Raw genomic sequence first — 8,320 nt, 5'->3', positions numbered from 1 at the left:
GGTGTCTGTTGTGGGGGAGGAGGGGAAAGGAGATTGTTAGCCGCTTTGAGACTCCTTTGGGTAGTGATAAAGCGGGATATCAAATCCAAACTCTTCTTCTTCTTTTTTGTCAACATGCCCAAAATGCAGTAACATTAGTGGGTAGTGGTAGCACTCTGAACAGGGACTGGGAGGTGCCATTTTAATTTCCCAGAGTGGTGCTGTAGTGGAGATAGTGCTTAGTGCTTTGTTCAAATGCTGCCTATAAGGGAAAACATTAAGGAAGGGGCAGAGCAGGAATCAACTGTGTGGGTGCCGAGATCCCAGCCACTACCCATGGATGCCACATAGTGATGCTGGAACTTTGTGTGTGTGTGTGTGTGTGTGCACGCATTCAACCTCTCCGATGCTCTTTATTCAGCTTGTGGTAGCAAGGGAGAAGCCAATCAGGTTGCTGGCAGAAGTGAATCTGCAACCGGATTGGCCTACAAGTGATGCTGGAACTTTGGTCGCACACCAGTATTACAGGAGTTTTACAGGAGTGGAATGTGGGTGGGATGTGTTTTGTGTGGAGGCAGCTATAATTCTCATTCAGTTATTGTTGTGCAATGGGTAGTTCTGAGTTAGTCACTCACTTACCTAACCTACCTCACAGGATTGCCCTGTAAAACACTTTGTCATATGACAGTAATTTGAGTATTATTATTTTAGTTATTTTCTTTAGTTGTTGGAAACAACTTACATTTTCCTGTTGATTGTATTTACTGATGGACTGACCAGCTTATCAACTGACCTCTAAAACCGTCTAGAACAGGCACCCCCAAACTGCGGCCCTCCAGATGTTTTGGCCTACAACTCCAATGATCCCTAGCTAACAGGACCAGTGGTTGGGGAAGATGGGAATTGTAGTTCCAAACATCTAAAGGGCCGAAGTTTGGGGATGCCTGGTCTAGAAGCTCAACATAACTTTACAGAAAACAGGTCATTGATTTTCGGCTGTGACCGCTACTGAGAAAAAAACCAAACTTTTTGGGGGGTGGGGGCAGGAGGAATTCCATCTGACTTCTTTAATTTATCAATTTTATATTAATATAAGTTGCGAGCTTTAATACATTGCTGACTTTTCTTTTGGAAAACTACTTTTTGTGTTGCCGCTTTCATATGCAGTCAATGAAGTGAAATGAATTGCGTGTCGAATGACTGAATTCCTAAACGCTTTCAGAACTCCTGCATTTCTCCCTTTGGGAAGCTGTGGATTACATTGGTTTCCCTTAGCACTTTTGAATGGTTTAAGGCAGCCTTGGCACAAATGAGAATTATACTCTGGGCCTTGGCTGTCACCTGGAAGCGGTCTGTGGAGTGATTTGATGCTGAGGTCAGTCTTGAAACTGGTCCATAAGGAGTCAAGGTGCCATGATGTCTGCAGATGGGCATAAGGTTGTCTGGTTTTTTTTCCCCTTTCCCCTTTGGAACTGCAAGTACTGCTGTGTGCCTCTGTTGCCACTAGTCAGGCAGTTCCATTATTATTCACTTATGTGCTGTATCTCTTTTGAATGGTCACCCCAGGCCTTCTGTGCCATCTATGTGTGCTACGAGGCTCCCTGTGACCCTTTATAGAATATTCAGTGTATGAATGAAATGCTTGATTGAGGACAGAAAAGCAGAAGCCTGCAGCTTGCAAGAGAAGCAGCAAAAACTCCACCAGAGAGCTCTGTGGGAGAAAACAAACATCAGCCTAATGCAAACAAAGCTCATTCAATCCCAGATGGAAAGGTACAGTGCTGAATTCAGATGCACGCTGCTCCGAAGCCAAAGATGGTTACAAAGCAAGAGAAGCAGCAAGGCTAGACTATTATGATCTTTGCCACAGCCATCTTTCCCGCTGCGCAGTGATATTTGCATAGGCATGCTACTTCTTTCTCAGCACTCTTATCTGCAGAATATGGACTCACATTGAGAGCCCACCATTTATGGCTTGAGGGGTATATCCATCGCTTTGCTGTCTGCAAATAACAGTCCCCAGAACGAAGCCAGACCATGAATGGTGGGAATGGCTCAGCTTTTCTTGATGTTCTGGGAGGCTGCTGTTGCTGCTTCTCAAGCCAAGTCAGCAGAGTATTTGTCAGAACAGAGGAGAGGCAGGGGCTTACTGCTGTCACTGCTTTCAATGCTACCACATCTTGGCCCTGATTTACTAATATGGTATTACTGATAACATGGGGGTGGGATTCAGGTATGCAGCCTTCTGCTTGCACCCAAGTGATACAGTCCATGGAATGTTTCAGCATATGATCCCACTGAATGCATAAAGTTTCATTTAGTTTCTTATCATGTTGTTTCTTCCACATAGAACTTAGGTTTCCACATTGGTTCTTTGTGGTTCGGTCTTTCAAAGTTATGAAAACACCATGGAAATGTGTTTCCCCTGCCAATGAATTTATTAGTTTCAGGTGTTTGATACCGATTTGATGGTTAATCTGGATCCATTGGAAAGTCTTTGTCTTCTCCTTCCTTTTGGATTCCTGACAACCAAAGAAAAATTACATACTAGCTGAAAGGCAGACAGCACACTATACTCAAGCAACTTATAATCTTTGTCAATATAAAAAGACTGCCTAGTTTCTCTTTATTCCTATTTTCCACCTACCAGAAACCTGAGTGTTTTGCCTAAGGACAGAGACAGACCTGGGTAACAGCTGGTTCATGTAATTCCAGAGATGGGGGATCAACCATTGTTATGTTTCTTCTTCCCAGTAGGCCTTGCTGCAACTTGATACCTGTGTGGCACCTAAAACAGCTTCATTTGAATGTCTGCTGCCTTCTCCCACATTCTGCCTTAAGGCACTTACCAGATGCAGACTTACGACTTCACCGCCAGCCATTTTTTCCCCTTTCCTCCACCCTTGCTTTGTTTAACATGCATCTAGCCTGATTAAAAGTTCTAAAGGACTCAAGAGCTTGCACATTTTGTGATATTTGGTTGGCCCAATAAAGGCAATTGACCCAATAAGGATTTTCAAATAACTTACTTTCCCTTGCTGCTTTTTTGGGGGTGGAGTGGGGTGCAAAATCTGCAATCAGGTTTCATTTGTTACTTATACTGGTAGCCAATCTATTCTAGAGATGCCATACATTTGGATTCCTGAAAGGCGGTGCTTAGTCCTGGATTTAAGGCAAGTCAAAAGCGTTTTTTTGGTGCTTTTGTAAAAGCTCAACAATTTTTAGGGTGTCCTGGTGTTTTTTTTTTACCTTTTGAAATATGGCACCCCTAATTCCCTCCTCTTCTAATTCATTTGTTTTTATTAGGGGCCCTCCCAGAGCAATGCAATGTCTTTCTTTCTTTCTTTCTTTCTTTCTTTCTTTCTTTCTTTCTTTCTTTCTTTCTTTCCTTTCTTTCCTTTCTTTCTTTCTTTCTTTCTTTCTTTCTTTCTTTCTTTCTTTCTTTCTTTCTAGAAAGAGATTTCTCTCTCTTTCTCACAAGAAACACAAGAACTTAAGAGCATACTGGATCAAGCCAATGGCCCATCTAGTCCCAGCATCCTGTTACTATGGTGGCTAACCAGGTGCCTATAGGAAACCTTCAAGCAGGACCCAGACACAAGAGCATTCTCTCCTCATGTGGCCTCCAGCCACTGACATTCAGAAGCATTTCTGCCTCCAATTATGGATGCATAGGATAGAGAGGCAATCAGAATTGGCTTTACTCTCTGCTGTGCAATGATTTATTGCCATTTCCCCTGTCATCTGCATTCTGCTGCCGCTGCCAATTGTCAGATGATTTGTCTCTTTTTTTTTTGTTTTGTTGAGAATTTCAGCAATCATTCTGCCTTTTGATATTGTTGCTGCAAGTGTACTGAGAATGTTTTCATGGGCAATAATATTTAAGATTCAGACAAGATGTTTATACATATTCCAAATATACTTACATAAATCTCTGAGTTCAGTATGTGGATTTCACAGTGCAACTTTAAGATGGTAGGTGAGGCTCTATGACTGGGCCATAGTTTGCCTAAGATGGGCAATTCTAGCAGAAGTGGGACCCATAGCACATGTTTGGTCTAGAGGTGAGTCCTGGACATGAGGGAAGAATGACTCTGACATAGAGTCTTCATGTTGTTGAAAAACTGTTCTCCATAACCTTTCCAGGCATCACAGCATTCCTTGTTTGTGATTAGGGCTTAATTGACAAGATAAATCAGGTTGTCTCCCCGCTATATTTGAAATGATTCAAAGAATGAAATGAAGCCTATGAAGAGATCCTGTCCTTCCTTCCTTCCTTCCTTCCTTCCTTTCCTTGGTATTGATGAAATAGATAACTCTGAAGCATAAGGAACTGAGGTGGATAATGGAGCAAGCCTGGGGAGCAAAGGACTTCAGCCTAGGATGACTGGTCCAGCTATTAGCAGCAAAAGCAGCTGCTGCAACACAAACTAAGATACTTGGGAGGGAATAAAGAGCTATGAGAAGACAGTTGGCAAAGAGGCAACAGATGTTCTCTCCCAAGGACAATGGTAAAAGAGTAATTACAGGCAAAGATGGCATCCTAGTGTTTGTGGATGTGCCTGTTTTTTCAAAGACTCGATCTGAAAACATTTTGGCACGAGGTTCTGTAAGCAATTTCCTTCCTGTGCTTGCTTTATGACAGCCCATTTGCTGTTTGTGAGCAGCAGTTAATAGCCCCTCTGTTCCTGTGGGGGCTGGAATCCTCCTCTGCATACACCTTCATAACAGGACCTTGCATGCAAGAGGGGGTGGGCAGCCAACCCGTTAGCTGCACTGAAAAGGAAAATATGCAAATCTAAAAGGTTCATAAATAACCAGCTGAAAGCCTGACAGACTGCAAATGAATAAACACGTGCCGATATGGTTAGCATGAGGATACCAACCTCCGTCCTTGTCACCACTTGGGTAGCACAAAGGTGAGCTTGTAAGCGGCATTAAAACATAAGATCTGGTAACACAGGCTCTGTGGAGGCATTTGGAAACCTGGTAAACTCACTGTCTGGAAGGATGATTGGGATCATGGCAGCGGGGTCTGTAAATGCCCAACTGGTCTTCAGAAGCACATTGCCTCTGATACTCCAAGAAGTACACACAGCCATCATCCTAGTAGATATGGATAGTCTTATTCTCATTTTAAAGACATTCAAGTTGGTTGCCATCATTGCCGCATACCAAATTCCCATAGTATATTTGTGGTGTGAAGAAGTGTTTTCTTTTGTCTGTCTTGAGACTTCCATCATTCAGTTTTCATTGGAAGCCCACATGTTAATTATATGAAAGAAAGAAAAACTTCTATTTCCTATTCAGCTGCTGTGTCCCCTCCTTGCTGCCGCTTCCACCCCCAGGTCAGGCCTTATGTGGGAGTGGAGCTACGGCCAGCTGGGGGCGGTGCCTTCCCCCTCCCTCGTGGCCAGCCCAGGGCGGCCCTAAGGAGAAGGAGCCACTGCCGCTGCTACCCCAGCCCTAAAGGCTGGGCTAAGGCGCGGCTTCCCATAATGAGGGAACCTGTCATGGGGTGCTTGGTTGTGTCCCCTCAAAAACATGGGCCCCCGAGCCCCCATGCTATGCCACTGGTCCCATCAGTCCTCAGCCAGCATGGCCAACTGTCATGGATGGTGGCAGTTGGAGTCCAATGACATCTGGAGAGCAGTGGGCCACAGGTTGCCCATCCCTGACCAAGTAGTTTGAGGGACATTCTAAGCATGCCATGCCATGTTCTGAATGTTCTACCCACCCGCTGCTTATATTCCTGTGTTCTAAGCACTCATCAAATTTTGGGGATCCAGTTAAATGTTACCACTTTTTCTTTTGCTGGAGACAAGTTTCAAAATGCAACGGTATAGGATATGATCATGCATTTTAAATTTGCAGTGTGGTAACATTTTGGAGGTCCCTCTGACCGTAGGAGCTGAAAGGATAAACAACTCTTTCTAATTTGCTCCCCCACCCCAATCTATCCATAATTTTGTTTACATTGATCACATTCCCTGCTGTTTCTTTCCCCTCTTTACAGAAGGTGCTCTGTACCTCAGATTATTTTTCTTGCTTACCCTGTACTTTTCCAGTATTACTTCGCCCTTTCTGAGATGGGATTACCAAATCTACAAATAATAAGTATGTGAGCTCTGGATGCACCATTTGTTAACTTACCATTTGCCTTCTTTTTTAAAAAATCAAAAAAAATCTGCAGTGCATTGAGCTGACGCTTTCATGGAGCTGTTGACAACAACTCCAAGGCCTCTTTTGAGTGGCAAGCAATTTGGAGCCCAACCTTGTACTTAGAAATCAGCCCCGTTGAACACAGTGGGGTTTATTTTCAAGTAAACTCACACAGAACCAGTTTGCAAGTTATTCCACACAAATCCTTGTGTGCTGCACACTTGATTTGTTAAAACTCTTGGAACTGTCTGAACCTTTGAAGTGCTTTCGCCTGTTGCAAAGCTTAGCAGAGTATAGCAAGTACTGCAGCGACTGTTGAGCAACTCTTGAGATTGCCCAGCTGGACGACGAGCAAGAACAAAAACTGCTGACTAGTAACTTGGTTCTTGTTGTTTTATTTACAGCAGCAAACATACAAGCAATTCACAAGTTACTACAGTATTTACAACACGACTTCTCACTCTCAGCAGGGCCGTCTTAAACGCCCCTGCCGCTGTGGTGCGCTGGATCTCTCCGGCGCCCTCCCGCCCCGTTTCCCAGCGCAGTGGGCGGGTGGGCGCAGCGGCGGGTGGGCGGGCAGGCACAGCACGATCTCTCTGGCGCCCTCCCGCCCCGTTTCCCAGCGCGGTGGGCGGGTGGGCGCAGCACGCAGCGCGGCTCCCACAGGCGCAGCTGCGCGGCGGACCGGCGGGCCAGCGGGCGGGCGCAGCTCGCGGCGCCTTTCTGGCGGGCCGGCGCCATGGTGCCCTGCGCTACCGGGGGTCTACCTAGAGCCGGGCCTGACTCTCAGCAACTCCTCAGAACTAACCACACCACACCACACTAACACTCTCCACACACACACACCAGTGTTATAGGTCATGCCTATATAAGGAACTCAGCCAATCACTTGGTTGGTGCTAGGTCTCCTTATCTCGAGGCAGATTGCTTTCCTGTTCTGTCTTCCCACGCTGTGGAAACTCTAATTGTAAACTTGCAAAGCTGCCTGCAAATCAGGGATTCCAACATGATTCACATACTCACTGGATCTTATAGGATTGACTGCAAAAGTGGCTGGAGTTTCTGGTTGACTCTTATTCCATCCAGGATCATATGGAGACATGAGCTGGATGAGCTGGCAGTTCCACATATTGTGGGACAATAGACAACCAGACCCAAACTAAGTAAGGCACAAATTTGGAAAGGGTGGGGTTGAGGAGGGAGCTACATAGAAGCCAGACAGAAAAGGGTTAAAGTCTCTGAGGTATACTACCCCTGCTATAGGCTGCAATCCCAACCCAACTTCCCTGGGAGTAAGGCCCACTGCATTCAATAGGACTTCTGAGTTGACATATTAAGGATTGCCCTCTTCATAGGTTAAAATGACCAGGATGCAGTGGATACAAACTAAATGATTAAGTAAATCAAAACAACTTTAAATGCATTTACTAAATCGGGTCCTCCCTGCAAGAGAGGGCACGTGTTGTGGTGGGTCCCAACAACCAGGACTACGGTAGGTGTTGGGGCAGGGACAATTGGAGCAGCCAGGACACCCTACTGCTGGTCCATCTGACGGGGAGCAATTGGGCTGAGGGCATGCCAATCAAAGAGTCAGATAGACCTCTATTTATACACTGCACGTGCCGTAGAGAGTCTTCTTCTCCGGCATATGTGCATCGGAACACCCGCCCACCTCTCCCTAATTTTAGGGCTTGCGTTTGACCTTGCTATGCCGTCGTGTGTCGTCTGCCATTGTTGCAGGGGCACGGCAGGAATTTTCCCCGCTTGGCTGATTGGCTGTTGCCACTTGGGTTTCGCCTGCCGCGTAGCAATTCGTCACAACTTGTAAGGTTGGCGGATAGGCTCTGGTTCATGCTGATAGGGGCGGAATGATCCCTTATCACCCTAGCCACAGGTATTCCTCTTAGAGGAATCCATTGAACTAATAATAATAATAATAATACTAATAATTTATTATTTACACCCCGTCCATCTGGCTGATTTTCCCCAGCCACTCTGGGCGGCTTCCAACAGAAAAATAAAATACAGTAATCTATTAAACATTAAAAGCGTTCCTAAACAGGGCTGCCTTCAGATGTCTTCTAAAAGTCTGGTAGTTGTTTTTCTCTTTGACTTCTGATGGGAGGGCATTCCACAGGGCGGGCGCCACTACCAAGAAGGCCCTCTGCCTAGTTCCCTG

Source organism: Zootoca vivipara, chromosome 2 (assembly GCF_965207765.1).
Source record: "Zootoca vivipara chromosome 2, rZooViv2.hap1.1, whole genome shotgun sequence".
Taxonomy (NCBI): domain Eukaryota; kingdom Metazoa; phylum Chordata; class Lepidosauria; order Squamata; family Lacertidae; genus Zootoca; species Zootoca vivipara.
The sequence above is the reverse complement of the archived record's forward strand: the minus strand, read 5'-3'. Positions refer to the sequence as shown.